Source organism: Haemaphysalis longicornis, unplaced genomic scaffold (genome assembly GCF_048455015.1).
Source record: "Haemaphysalis longicornis isolate Haplotype H1 unplaced genomic scaffold, Haemaphysalis longicornis Haplotype H1 scaffold_3, whole genome shotgun sequence".
Lineage (NCBI taxonomy): Eukaryota > Metazoa > Arthropoda > Arachnida > Ixodida > Ixodidae > Haemaphysalis > Haemaphysalis longicornis.
In genome coordinates, this window is record NW_027526335.1 from 66,992,747 (window position 1) to 67,008,858 (window position 16,112).

A 16,112-nucleotide genomic window follows, 5' to 3' on the forward strand; every position below is an offset into this window, starting at 1 on the left:
GACTCTAATGGAAATAGATGAAATAGGTGCCCACAGCTTAGGAAGTGAACATAAACGGATAACTTTGACTTTTGGAAAAATGGAAGGTTGAAACCCGAAAACAGTCGTTCACGACTTGAAATTAAACGATAAGCAAATGGCTGATATTGCCAAAAGCCCGCTGTTAAAAGTATTAGAGGAAGAAGAGGTAGCTTGGCAGCTGCCTCCTACTATCACCGTCATTGTAATGATCCATCCGCCTTTAAAGATTCGCTCACTTCCCGCGGTCCTCGCCTCTGTTCTTGAACAAAATGGTGTCGTGACCAGGATCAAAGGATAACGCAGTTGAAAACCTGAGTGCGGACCGCCCCACAACGATGACGTGAGTGACAGCAACGATGGGACTACACTGCTGCTCCTGACCATCGACCGCAAGCGTCTGCGAAGAAAACCCAAGGAATTGAGGACGCACCAAACGTGTACCGGATACCACGCCCTCAACAACTTTTACCGATTCTTCGCGGACGCCTCGCGGACACTGAAAGTAAACGACAACGGCTTCGACCTTCCACCGACCGTGATCCTTCCTGACGACCACGTAGACATAAACGACGTCGAGAATGGACCTGGAAGCCCTTTGCCAAAGACGGAGCCTCGTCCGTAAGAAGGTAACCACACTGATTGACGACATCAAAACTGAGATGAGCGCCGAGTCACCATCAATCTCTAAGCTCATTTTCTTAAAGAAACGCCTACTCGAAACACATGATATTCTAAAGAAGTTTGACAGCAGTATTGAAGAACTTGTTGATTTGGATCATCTATCCGAGGAATATGAAATTGCATTAGAATTCGAAGATTCCATCCTGTTAACCAAATTTAGAATGAACAGATTGTTTCCCGAGTTGGAAAACCATTTCAACAATAACAATGTAACAATATCACTGAAAACACAGGATTGTATCTCCAACAACAATGACTCGGCAGTACAGAGCACTGACTCTCTCAACAGGAAGATTGATTTGTTGACACCCTTCAAAGAAGCTTATCAGGGGACACCAGTAACGCAACGGAGTGCTTCATTCAAACAAGGAATTAAGGCATCACCTGACGAGACATCTGCTTCTGATTCTGCTTCAGACAATTTCAGTCCTGAAAACGAACTTTTTCCAATTGGTCACCGGAGCAACGACAACGCAGTGGGGGCACCAGAAAAGGCTTCCGCTTCGTGTAGTCTTCATGAGGCGAAAAGAAGCACAATGCGCAACAGACAACCTCATGAAGACCTGCAAGCAGAAAGCGTTGACCGCAAACCCCCTATTATAAGCTGACACATCCACGCAGCCCCAGACTCATCCACAAAGCGTTCAAATTTATGTCGACATCGCGGTAGCACTAGTACAGAATTGATTCTCTTTGCCGAGGCCAAAGTTGAGGATTTGATAGCCCCGACCGCAAAAGGAAGACGGCGAAAACAGCGAAGCCGAAAGGACCTACGACAAGCATGTACGCGTGTCCTAAATGAAGATCCACTGAAATGCATGACAACCTGCCGATTGATCCGAAAGTCTAGAAAGAAAGGACAAGCCTTACATAGGAAAATCGGCAAACACATCAATAGACCCAGCCTACATCTGAATTCTTCTAAGACACGACAGGCAACCCCACGCTCATGTCAAACGAAGTTTGGATGGACACTACAATGTCGTTATCCAGGACGGAAGACGGTCCAGACGAGCAACCTATTCTGGTCGGATTCATCAATGCGCTGGTTCCACAGACGCTCCAAGCATCGTTGGAAGCATAAGTATAGAATACTCTGATGCGGCTAATACGGGCATGACATCGATCGGGGTCACAATGGACCACTCACATGAACTTGGACTAAAAGGCTTTGCTGTTGTCTATTCCAAAGGCAGAAGCAATGGATGACTGCTGACAAGTGAACTTTAGGCGTTATGTCAAACTTCTTCCTACATTTATTCCGCGGCCGGGAGGGTGTTAAAAATATTAGAGGAAGAAGAGGTAGCTTGGCAGCTGCCTCCTACTATCACCGTCATTGTAATGATCCATCCGCCATTAAAGATTCGCTCACGTCCCGCGGTCCTCGCCTCGGTTCTTCAACACCCGGAGACGGAAATTGAGAGACAACCTACGAAAGATTGGGAATACAGCGAGCTGATTGGTTTCATTCAAGGAAAGATAAGGAACGCGAAAGAACGCAACTACTGGAAAGGAAAAAGAAAACCTAGAAGCTGGTTGAACAAGGAAATCAAGGAAGCTATAACACAAAGGCAGCAAGCATAGACAAAGCACAGGAGGCCAAGCGAGTGGGAATGCAAGCGGAGCAAATAACTTTGAAGTGGAATTGGTGCCGCTTAAAGAAGCTGGAAGTACAAAAACTTGTACAGCAAAAACGTAAACGAGAAAGTGAGCGATGGGTCTCGAATATACGTGCAATGGATAAAGGCGCACCGCGAAAGTTTTGGAACCATGTAAAGGAACTAAGGAAAAAGACCGAAGAAGTACAACGTCATGTAATAAACGGTGAAGGCCAGGTACTAAAAGGGGAAGAGGCGGTATTTCACATACGCTCAATGATACAAGAGAAGTTCAGAATAACGGAGAGAGGACTACAGCATTTAGAGAGTGGGGCAAATGAGGTGCGAACAGATATAGAGCTAAATTTGCAGAATCTGAACTGGAAAACAGCCGAACAAAATGTTCCAGCTAATACTACAACAGGGACGGATGAAATTCCTATACGGCTGGTCAACCTACTGGGCCCAAAAAGCAAGGCACAACTGATTCGAGCAATCGAAAAAGTGATAAAAACTAAGCAAGTACCGGAAAATTCGCGTAAGAGCAGGATGAAGATGATATATAAAGGTAACTACAGGCGTGGATAGAGGGGAACGGCATACTGGGAGAACTACAAAATGGATTCAGACGGGACAGACGCTTAGAGGACAATTTATTTGTCCTAAACCAATGCATAGAGGTGTCAAAGGCTCAGAAGCGACTATTATGCATAGAATTTCTTGATATAAAGGGAGCCTATAACAACGTAAATTGTGAACTTCTATGGAGCATACTTGAGCGGCAGGGATTAGGCCAGGACTTTATAGAGCTGTTTCAGGGAATTTGCAATGAGAGCGAGGTGCAAATTACCTGGTAGGACCAAAAGTGCATGGAACCGGTAATCACAAATAGAGGTTTAAAGCAGGGTTGTCCTCTGTCGCCATTGCTGTTCATGCTGTACATGGCTAGACTAGAAAGAAAGCTTTAAGGCAATAAAATAGGTTTCAACCTGTGTTATAGCTGCAAAGGACAGGGAATGGAAAAACATATCCCGGGGCTGATATATGCAGATGACATAGTACTACTAGCAGATAGCAAACAGTGTCTGCAACAGCTCACAGATATCTGCGGGGAAGAAGCCACTGAACTGGGGTTAGAGTGTAGCACAGCAAAGTCGGGAGTTCTGGTTTTTAATGACGACGCCTGTAACGAATCAATATTCGTTCAACAAGCAGCAATACCATGGGTAACGGAATACAAATATCTGGGAATATGGATAAACGAAGGTCAGGCGTATCTAAAAACTCATGAGGAGCATTTAAGAATGAAAGGCAAAACAAACGCCTCTATCATGGAGCACAGAGCACTGCGGGGATATAACAGATCAGAGGTTCAATCAGGGCTAGAAGTAAATCAGAGGGCGTTAGGTCGATTGGCATTAAGAGCACACAGTAAAACAACAAATGAGGCAGTGCAGGGTGACATGGGATGGGCATCCTTCGAAGTGAGAGAAGCACAGAGCAAGATATGTTTTGAAGAACGACTTAGAAATATTGATGACCAGAGATGGGCGGCCAAAGTGTTCGGTATCTTTACATGAAAAGCGTGGACGCACACTGGAGGAAAAGAACCAGAAGGCTCAGGACAAAGTATATGAAACCTGGAAGTGCAGGGGAAACGACCAAGGCAATAAAAAATGAAGTGAAGAATCAGAGACAACGACCTGGAAAAAGAGGATGGACGCGAAGAAGTCCTAGATATCAACAGGATCGGGAAGCAGGAGATCACAAAGGAAAAATTCTTCGATAATACCAAAGGGAGTGCATTGCTTTTTGAAGCCCGGGCGGGGTGCTTGCACACAAAAACGCTCATCCGCGAGCCGGTACAGGAAGAACTATGCGCAGGCTGCGGAAAGGAGCCAAAAACCATGCGACATATTATTGTAGCGGGGTGCAAAAGTATCCGTCCAGTCTTCAGTGAGGGAGCCATCTAGCTTCCGGAGACCCTTGGCTTTAAGGTTAGCGGAAAAGTGAATTGGGCAGCAGTAGAGGTTAGTAAAAGAAGGTTGGAGTGTTGGGGGAAAGAAAAACAGAGACCAATCTGGGAAGACATGCGAACAAAGAAGTCAGACTAGCACAAAGAATTCGTAAAAGTGTTTTCTTTTTATTTTTGTATTATTTTTGATTTATTTTGTTTGTATTTTTGGCGAGGTGATTGTACAGTGGCGTTGCAACTAAGGCCGCTGTGCAACGCCACCCCGTTGCAAAGGGGAAGCCGCTAAGCATCATCATCATCATCCAGCATGTCAAGCCCGCCTCTCAACACATCGGCTGGCTGCTTCTAGTATTTTGCTGCATTTGAGATGCCCTCGCAGTGTTATATCCTGTTCTTCACACCCCGATCTTGGAGACGGGACTCATGTTGCTGTTGAAGGGACCCTGCAACACTCTTTGTGCAGTTCAAGTAAACCTGCGCGACGTTTAAATTACACTGCCAGGAATACCTGCCGGGAATACTACGCGAGCACGTGAAGCGGTAAGCGCGCAAATCGCTATGAAAGACGCGGAAAAAACAACCACGCCCTCTTCAATCCTCCTCATTATGCTCCCATTGCATGGCCTAAACGACGTCATTTGGACCATGGCTGTCCTATTGGCTGTCGCTGGTGAACTTCGTGGCTTATTTTTTGCATTTCCTGTGACTATCCCCCGTCATCGGCGCTGTGTAGCAATCTCTTTTATGTCTGAACCTGTACGCATAGTTTTGGCGTTTCTTTTGTGTTGTGAGTGCGCGCGGAGTTTGAGTGACGAACTCGGAACTCAATACTCCCCTTTCAACGAGACCACTTGCTTCAAAAACGCCCTACCAGCCTGAGCGCGCACTTGTGAGCAGGCACTGATGCCTGGTTTTTTGTGGCACCAGACCGGAAATAGACCCGTCCACGTTGCGGAGAAAAGGAGAAAACTCCCCGGCATGCGAAATATCAAAGGCCGCCGAAGAGAACGCCGCGAGCCACCCCCCTCTCCGGGAGAGAGCGCGCAGCTTTCGCCGCGTTGTCGGTGGTCGAGTTGAGAGGGAGCAATTATGCGCGCTTTCTCATCGCGTGTAGTTTCGGGGATAGTTCACGGATTTTCATAATTCTTGCGGGAAATAGACTTTACCCCAAAATACATTCCGAGTAGTCGATGGTGTGTTGCAGGGTCCCTTTAATGGAAATTATATAGGCGGATCGCCTTTATTTAGCCTAATCAATAAAAGCTATCGCACATGCCTATCTCGGCGACACAAGCCACGGTAGTTGGGTAGGGGCCGTGTTGCGTTTGCGGCTGAGCTATCAGAAATACGCGGAAATCACTTCTTGCAACACCATTTTCCTCAATCGACCTCAGATTTACAATCCGTTTTTTATAGCTTGAGTAGGCACGGGACAAGCGTACGTCTATCAAACTCTTCCAAAGCGGCCATCTGCAGTGGCCTGTACACACCATACGCCATGGAGGGGAAATCGGAAGACCTGATTAGAGAGTTTTAGCTTAGCGGCTAGTGGAGGCGCACGCTTCGGAGGCGAGTTGCCGGGACCCCACGGTGCATACGCGTTCGGATAGGGCACGGAGGCCGCCCTTTAGCGGAACTAATTCGCCCTACCAGAACGAATCCGCTAGTGACCAGCTAGAGTCCCGGTACCCGACGCCGTAGTTAGCGGACGCTACCCGCTACCCGCTGACGAACTTTGCGACCCTGCTAGATCGGCGGACGACGTTTTTTTTTTTTCGGCGCCGAGAATCGGGCGCGCGCGCTGGGCGTTGTTCGTCATCTTTTCGTCGCATATTCGCTCCATGTATTCAGGCCTTTAGGCAGCCTTAAGTATTGGTGCCACATTCGCTCTTTTGGAGAGCTGGTGACGTTGTTTGTTGTCCTCTAGAAGACACGAGACGATGTAGTCGTTACGGCCAGATCATGGCAGTCCTCGTAATCGTAGTTTGTTCACCAAGTGCTGCTTGTTCGTTGAACATAGGACGTAGCGTTCCGTTGAAGTCATAAGTGGGTCGATCGCCATCGACGTGGAGTCCGCGGGGACCCTCGTTTGCGTGCCGCACTCTCGTAGTCGTGCTGCAATTTGTCTGCGTCGTTCGTCGCTTCGTCTGTTCGTCCTCTCGTGGTTTCAAATACTGATCCTGTCGACTGCACCATGCTAGCTAGGTCGTGGATCGAATGAAAGACTGAACAGAAAAAATTCACATGTTCAATAATCGCAAATACTGAGGTTACATATAGATCAGGGCAGAGGAGCGCGGAAGAAAACGTCTGACGCGGTGCATGGTCGTAGGGCGACTCACTGCGCGTAGGCGCGTACACGTGACAGCGAAACGGAACTTAAAAACTCGCGTTGCGTCTGGCGTCTTCTCGTACTCTTGGGAATAAAGCACGGGAGTTTGGGGCGGGTCGGGACCTGCTCTGGGGGGTCTCGGGGCTTCTCGGCGCGTCCGTGGCCAAAAATTGTGGTTTGCTGCGTGTCTTCGGGCGGTAGCTTTTTTAGCGCGCTCAAATTCTCCGAATCGTCGGAGCTAGCTGACTGTACTCACTTGTTCTTAACTTGCATTCACACTTTCTCACCTGTATTCACTTCTACATAACCTGCGCTCAGATTTGATAGTATTCAAAGATGTTTCCACTAATCTTTGCTAGGGGTCAACCACTTGCCTTCACTCCCTGAACATTATCAATGAACTCCATTGAGTAACACAAGCGCAGAGACTATGATTGGGCACTTACTGCGCTAAAATTTGGTTATTAAGAAAGGCGGTGACGACTACGGTACGTTTTAATCTAGTTGTAAACGTGCATAATCAAAGTAAAATGCACAACTATCATTATTTTAGACATTATCACTTGAACAATGGTGAAAATTTCCTACACACCAAAATATTTCTGAAGGGCAATGACGGGAGACCAGCCGAGGCACGCTCACGCAAAACATAGAAGCAGCGCCGGCTACACTGCAGTGCCAATAAATCACCCGCCGTCGTAGGTCGTTACCCGGCTTCGTTATCGAACGCCTCGAAGACAAGTTCCCCGACACAAAGTAAAATTTATATTTCGTCCGCGCGGCGAAAAGCAACTGATTATCAATTCAAAACGTAATAATTAGCAAACAACTTGCTTAATTAAGGACATAAAAGACAGAAATATCTCGTGCCGGGACAAACCTGAAGCCGCAAGCACTTGGAGCCGCATCCTTCGGGTGGCACTCGTAGATATTATTTTTGGACGAACGCCACAGCGGCGCATCACAAGCATCACGCACACCAGAGCAAAAATTACCGCACAAAATATATCGTCAGTAAGAAAATAAAATAGCACCCCTAAACAACCTCTTGCAAGCACATTCATGCAGCTGCGATCGCAGGACGTTCACTTCCAGAACAGCGTCCGGACAGGGCGATGGCACCGGGAATTGCAAAACTAAGATTTAATTAGTCGCTTTCAGTTGGTCGAATCGGAGGAGACAGCTTCTCTTTCTTCAGAATAAACGCACAGCTTGGGGTACAACGAAGCAAGTAGAGGTATTGCGAAATGGGTCGACAAAAGGTGGCCGTATCTATCTTCACAAAACCAAGAGGTCACGTGGAGGTTACCCCTATGTCACACATTCATTTTACTGCACCGTAAGGCGCGGTTCCAGGAGAAAGGCCGCTGCTGTTTCCCAGTCGTCTTTGAAGCGCCACCCCTTAGATGTGAAACCCCTATTATGTAATCATATGCGACTCTGCAATTTATATATCAGTAACAACTAAGAGTGCAACCCGTCACTGCACTTTTTGCAAAAGCAAGGTGCTGAAATCAAAGCTACTGAATGCAAGGGGTGTAGCAGCTCAGCTATGGTTTTATTTAAAGGAGCCATGAAGAGAAAATGCAAGTTGGTTTTATTAGAAAGATTTCGTGTTTTATAGTGCCCCCAGCGCTTGTCCGGATACAAACGGTGCTTTATTCACAGAGAAATTAAACAATTCAGGTTAAAATTTTGATTTTCCCGCTCAATCGTGCGTTTTCGTGGTCCCAAATGACATCACAGGAACCGACCGCTCTGCAGCCTAGAGTACCTTCATTCACGCATCCGCCGTAGAGGGTAGAGACACGTATACGCTGGCGCCGCCATTTTCGGTTGCTCGCTCGCCGCCGAAGCAAGTCATTGTGTCAAAACCGCGCTAAAATTATCGCCGCAACGCGGTTTACTGAAGTAGTTTGAATCATATTGTCTGTTTCGCGTTGCTAGGTCTCGTGGGAAACGAAAAGAATAACGCGTTGAGCCCGTTGGCCCAATTGCGGCGGCACGGGACCGTTCAAAGGTTGTCTCCACCCTGTACAGCGGTGTTGGTTTGTTCCCGCGTTTCTTTACGTTCCGTAACCTAGATGGCGCCACCATACCGTGGCAAGCGTTTGGTTTGTTTTTGCCCGCATTTAAACCTGGCTTGTGTTTGTTCTGGGAGAAAATATTCGTTCCCTGAAACAGTGCTCGCTCGACAAATGGGGTCACGTAAGACACCGTTGCTTGCGTCAAATCGGCCAGTGTCGTCTGAGACAACCCCAAGCCCCGTAGTGCTGTGCCGCCAAACCAAGCGTGCTGTGCGCAGTACGAACAGCAGAACGCATCAGTACTTCTATGTTTACATGTGCTTTCGTAACTTCCACTGTTTGTCCCATCATTCTTATTGCTTTGTAAAGAATGTGCCCTAAATTTAAGCGCAAATCGCTCGTTCGTCTAGTTTGTAAGCTCTACCTAATTTGCGTCTGCTTCTGCCAGCCTCCGCCAATCGCAGAGCTTAGCCCATGTGACATCACAGGCTCTGTTGCGGGAAATGAGCTGGTGGGTCGCATGACCATTCCCGTTTTTCCTAATTATGTAGCTTATTTGAGCGAAGTTTACGTTAAAAGTGGTGTCAGTATGATTCTAACGAGACAATCTTTTGAATGAACCAAACTTGTGTTTTCTCTTCATGGCTCCTTTAAGGCAACGTTCATTACTTGAGTAGCTTTCTTATTTGGGCGGTGTTGCTGTGACACGTGGGTTGTTCAATTGCGAGAGAGGAAGGGGTGATAAAAGCATCCCGAATTAAATTCCTACCTCCTCATCCCAAGTTGCAAAGACAGGATCAAACAGCACCTCGCTCAATCCAAACGAACACCTTCCCTCACCTCTCCCGACTACACAAACTTTATCCCACCCCAAGCTGCGCCCCATGTCCAACCAAGTAGCCAAGCCACAATATACCATACGGCAGCAGGGTGCCACAAAATTCGCAAACACCCTGTAACAGAGAAGCAGTGGTGGAGTGAGGCCATGTCTAGCGCCAACTACGTCCACCAGTGCCGAACGATCGCCAGAGCAGCCACCGGCGCCCGGGAGACTTGAAACTCTGGACTAGGGGCACCCACCACGTCGCGATACCCCAAGAACATAATAGAGTAATTTCTCTCTCTCTGTCTCTTTCCCTCTCGAGTTGCTGTGTAGGCCGCCTCATTACCTCCTAAGCCGGGGAGAAGAGGAAGAAGAGCTGCGCTGATCTGACGTGTGTTCCACTGGCTCCACAGATTTTCGCCCTGTAATGTGGTAATTTCGCTTCGTTCTGCCTTGCATCCAAGACTACCGGACTCAACAAGTTCTTGGGATCATCTGGACACCCGCCTTGACCACGTGGGTTGAATATTTTCTGATTTATCTGTTCATAATTCCCGAGCCACGCCTACCGCCATTCGGTAGGCGCAGCCAAGGAGTTCATCATGCAAGACACCTCTAGCACCGTGCCTGTGTGTTTAGACAACACTTCCTCGGAAGTAGATATGGATTCTGATAACACAGAAGGTCGCTCAGTCGGGAATCAAGAACCTCAGCCTTCAACCAACACAGCCTCGGACACTGACATGGACCCCGGTATTACAGAAGATCACTCAGTTGAATGTAATCATCACGAGCATGATTTCATCGAGATGGTCTCCCGAGCTCAACGTCGCCGGCAGCGCAGTGTCGCCGCAGGAAACCCTGCCGCACCCATGTCACCACCACAGACCAAGCAAGCCCCGGCACCCACAAGTAAGCCTAAGCCTAAAGTAAGCCTAATGCAGGCCTAAACCATTGCCCAAGGACGATTTAAAACTAGTATTGCGTCCCCAGGGCAGACTCCCGCTTGGCAACATTCAATATGCTGATCTCTCCCTGGCACTATTGAACGCCATCAAGGTCACGTGGCGTCAGGCAAATCTGCGCCTCCGAGTGGACGTAACTCAAAACACTGCCACCATCAGTACTCCGTCCTCTGACGTGGCACGAGCTCTCAGTCAAATCAAACATATAACCCTTGAAAACAAGCAGTACCCCGTCCAACTTTACGACCTGGCCCCCGACGACTCCGTCAAAGGCGTCATCAGTGGGGTCCCGGTCCGACTCACTGAAGCAGACATTCTCCACAACATTGGTCAGTCCTTGGATGAAGTCTACACAGTTCGAAGACTTGGCACCTCATCTACAGTGGTTCTGACCTTCGCAGGGCCCAGAGTTCCTTACACAGTCCGGCTGTACGGCGCCGAATACCCATGCTCTATCTATAGGAAAACTATCCCAGTTTGCTCTACATGTCATACCGTCGGCCACAGAGCCACGGCTTGTCCTCGCCCAACCACTCTCGTCTGCCATAATTGCGGGATCAAAGAGCCTCAACCGAACCACCCGTGCTCGCCTACCTGTGACCTTTGTGCTGTCGCCAACCTGTCCGGGGCACCTGGCTGTCCTAAGCGTTATGCCGAACTGTTTGTTCTTCGACAAAGACGACTCAGACAAGCCCATGCCAGCACATCTGATACTTCTCGAGCCTCCTCCCCATTTCGTGGCCGTCATCGAGACCGTTCAACAACTCCTTCAGCACGGAGACGCAGCCATTCTCGAAGCAAACAAGTCGCCCAGTCCCGGGATTCAAAGCCTTCACCCGAGACCGAGTCCAACCAGCCAAAACAAATAAGCTGGGCCCAACGGGTCTCTCCCACAGCTCAACCCCAGCACCTATCCACGCCCCCTCAACAACAATCCGAGCACCTAACTGCCTGTGTTGAATGTAAGCGCCTTACTCAAATTTTGGAACAGCAAAACACTTTAATAGCCTCGCTCCAAGCTCGCCTTGATGCCCTCGAGAAAGCTGACTCCACTGCTAGCGAAAAGCGCAAGAAACATAAGCCTCCTAGTCCAACGCCAGAACCGTGTAACTCACAACCCTCAAAACAGACCCAACCGCCGCCTTCACCACCGCAAATCCAAGACAGGTTTTCTACACTCGCTACACAGCTGGCCAGCATAAACCAAGACCTTCACAATATTCGGGAAGAAAATCAGAAATTACAGGAAGAAATTGCATCACTTCGCACGGAATATAACACATTCAGGAAAGACGCCCCCTCAATCAGCACTCCATCCAGTTCACTCGAGCACAACTATGATCTCGGCCCCACCCAGCAGGACAGGACTACAAAAGGTTTTTTAAGGACCCACACCCGCGCCGTCCCATACGCCCGAAACGCCGACAATGCCATCCCAGCTTCCTTACCTGATGGCGTGGAGACAGCCTAACCCACCTTCAACGACACTCCTACAATGGAATTGCAGAGGCTTCAAACAAAAAGCTGCGGCCCGTACTCAATACATCACCACCCTTGATTCTAAACCAGCAGTCATTGTCCTCCAGGAGGTGAATTCTCACATTAAGCTCCCTGGGTATATCCCCTACGGCCCGCCAAATAATTGCTCCACCCTCACACTTATTCGTAACACCATATCTGCAGTTGCACACGTCACCCCACAACGGGGATGTAATCATGTGTTCACCGAGCTCCTATCTCCATCGATCAAACGTAAATCGAGCCTCTACGTTCTGAACATTTATTGCCGCCCTACCCTAAATGCCCCCGATATTTCATCCACAATACGCGATGCCATCGCTATCGCTAAAACTGGGCCCCTACTTATTCTCGGCGATTTCAATGCTGCACATCCCCAATGGGGCTACACGTACAAAACAAAAAGGGGCGTCCTCCTGGCGTAAGCAGTCGACGATTTTCAACTCCTGCTGCTTAATCAGCCCGGCTTACCAACAAGAACGGGAACCAGCACAGCGAGGGACACTTCTCCAGACCTCTCTTTCCTCAAGGGCACCTTGGATGTACTATGGTCATCAACTCACGAGAACCTTGGTTCTGACCATGACATTATCCAATTCATCATTCGCAATCATAATTACAACGTCAAGACAGGAGTCATCCGCCTCACCTACTGGGATGATTTTCGCAAGGCCAATTCGTCACGCCCCATAGACCCGGACCAACCTTTGGCCGACTGGATTGATGACATAATTCAAACAGTCCGACTGAACACAAAAACCATAGCCACTTCTTTCCAGACCCCTAGCGTGGATGCTAAACTTTTTCATTTCTAGTAGGCCCGTCGAAGCTTAACAAAACGATGGAAACGGCAAAGACATAACCGCAAACCCCGCCTCAGAATTGCAGCACTACACCTCTCCAAAGGGAATTGGCTTCAGTTATGCGACAGGCTCCTAGGTACCCTCACCACTCGCCGAACATGGCATTTGCTAAGGTATCTTATGGACCCGCTTTCCAGCAAGAATGAAACTCAGCGCTCTATTACCCGCACCCTACAGTCATTCAACGGATCGGCCCACGACCTCATACAAGCGATCACGGCTAAATACTTCAACACCTCCCGCCACTTCACCCCACCCCCCCTACATGGGGTCGACAAACAATGACCTGGATAAGGACTTCCAACTGTACGAACTAGAAGCAGCTCTTTCCGAGTGAAACAAAAATAGCGCTACCAGTCCAGACCAAGCCACTTACCGGCTTCTTGCCAATCTGGATGGCGACTCTCTCGATCATCTGCTCCACCACATCAATTTATGCTGGGGCTCAGGCCAACTTCCTCCCCAGTGGAAGACATCTGAGATCCGGTTCGTACCCAAGCCTAATAAGTCCCCTCACCTAAATAACCTTCGGCCCATTTCTCTAACCTCCTGTGTGGGTAAATTGGTTGAACGATTATTATTGAAGCGCCTTCAAACCTTCCTTGAAAACAAGGGTCTCATTCCCAACACCATGTATGGGTTCAGGAAGCATCTGAGTACCCAGGATATTCTCCTTCGAATTAAAGAAGAGGTCCTTGCCCCGGCTACCCATCACTCCCCGCGATCCATTCTTGCCTTAGATTTGAAAGTCGCATTCGACAATGTGTCGCATTCATCCATACTATCCCGTCTAAATCAAACAGGCTGCGGCCACCGCACGTACTCATACATTACTGACTTCTTAACTCAACGCCACGCTATTATCCGGGTAGGAGACGTTCAATCTCAGCCCATTGCACTGGGTGATAGGGGCACACCTCAAGGTTCCGTCCTCTCTCCACTACTTTTCAATCTGGCCCTCCTGGACTTACCCCATCAACTCGACGCCATCCCGCACGTTCATCACGAGCTTTACGCTGATGACATCACAATATGGACAGACACTGACTCCATAGGAAAAATCCAAGACTCACTTCAACAGGCTACGGATGTCGTTAACAAATATGCCTCATCAGTCGAGTTTCAATGCTCGCCACAAAAATCGGTACTCATCGTCGTACGCAAACATCCCCCTGCTTCACACATTGAACCGATTTGTATCCACCTCGACGGCCATACCATACGACCCAGCTCCTCACTTCGAATTTTAGGCCTTATCATCCAGGCCAACACACGTAATGATCAAACTTTATTGAAGCTCTCCAAGGCGTTTCAGCAAGTATGCAACATGCTTCGACGCATTTCGAACCACTGCCGGGGCATGAAGGAGAAAGATCTCATTCGACTGGTTCAAGCTCTCCTGATTTCGCGAGTAACCTATGTAACACCTTACCTTACTCTCACCAAAAGTGACACAGAAAGCATTGATCGATTAATCCGCAAAGCTTTTAAGCAAGTATTAAATCTACCTATGAACACTTCGACGGCCGGTCTCCTACAACTTGGCCTCCACAATACGGTATCCGAGATTATTGAAGGCCACCTATCAAGCCAACGGCTCCGTTTAACACACACACCTGCAGGGCTAGCCCTTCTAATTGATTGATTGTGGGGTTTAACGCGCCGACGCAACGCAGGCGATGAGGCGCGCCGTAGTGGAGGGCTCCGGATTAATTTTGACCACCTGGGGATCTTTATCGTGCGCCGAAATCTCGTACATACGGGCGTTTTTGCTTTTCGCCTCCATCAGAAAAGCGGCCGCCGCGGCCGGGAATCGAACCCGCGACCTCGTGCTCAGCAGCGCAACGCCTTAGCCACTGAGCCACCGCGGCGGGTGGCTAGCCCTTGTAAACAGCCTTCATATCACATGCCCGCAATCTACTGTCTGTCAGCCCCTCCCTGACCATTGGAGAAGTAACATCCAGGTTCGCCCTTTACCCCAAAATATGCACCCTGACCTCTATCCCGGCCGACGACAAGCCAGAAGCCAAGCACATGAGAATATTTATGGAAAAAGAACAGATGTCGCCTATACGGATGCAAGTACCTACCCTAATGGTCAACACAAAGTAGCCGCAGTCACCACAAAGGGCGCCATCATTACCTGTGCATCAATCAAGACATCATCAACCTGGGTTGCCGAGGAGCTAACTATCGCCTTAGCCCTCATACACACGAAGTACCCAATCATTACCACGGATTCCCCAGCTGCCTGCCAAAGCTTCTTAGCCGGGAGGGTGGCCCCTTCTACTTTAAAGCTACTTTTACCACACCAACCCAGCCGGAAAGTTAATATCATCTGGACTCCTGGCCATTCCTCCCTGAGGGGCAACAACTTTGCTCATCAGCAAGCCTGCGCCCTTTCTCTCCAGGCTTCCGAGGAGACCACATCTCGTAACGTATCAAGACATCACGCAATATTACCGGTCCGACAAACAACACTTCCCTCCCCCTCACCCTGCACTATCCAATGAAGAAGAATCGCTGCTCCGCAGACTACAAACTAATACCTTTCCTCACCCAGTTCGCCTGCATCGTATGTTTCCAAACTCAATACTCTGCTGTATGCAAGTTTTGTTCACAACCCGGAACGAAGTGCACTGCTCTTTGCAGCTCTGCACTTTTCAGCTCTAATACTGCTCTGTGAGCATCTGGAAGGCGCTGTGGAACTTTGATAATGATACTGACACTGATAACTGAATTAATTAAATGTGCAGGCAGCAACGGATGAATGACTTTTGGAGGCGCTGGCATAAATACCCTTTGTCTAAGAAGCGCACATATCAGAGGAGCGCAGCCCTGTAAACAATTTAAGGTTAACTGTGCAGTTTCCACAAGACACGATGCCAATTGCGCTTTGGAAAGTGGGTAGAGTAACAACAGTGTATTTATTGAGGGGCTCAATGTCAGTGTTAGGGCCCAGAAGTTCATCTTAGCAGGGAGTAGAGGAGTCACAAAATCAGCACAACTGTTGTGACCGTTGGAGCTGGTGGGGGGAACTTAAATATTCAAGTTTAAACTTCCCGCTGAAAAGTGCCAAGCTTCTGATTAGTCGTGGAATGACGAGGAATGCGAAGAGCGCGCGCAGCAAACAGCGGATGCAGTGGCTCTTGTTTTTTTTTCATGTGGGAACGTGTCGGAACGACATGCTCACTGCTACTACTACTACTACTACTACTACTACTACTACTACTACTACTACTACTACTACTACTGCTGCTGCTACTATTGCTTCTACTACAACTAGAGCTGCTACTTCTGCTGCTACTA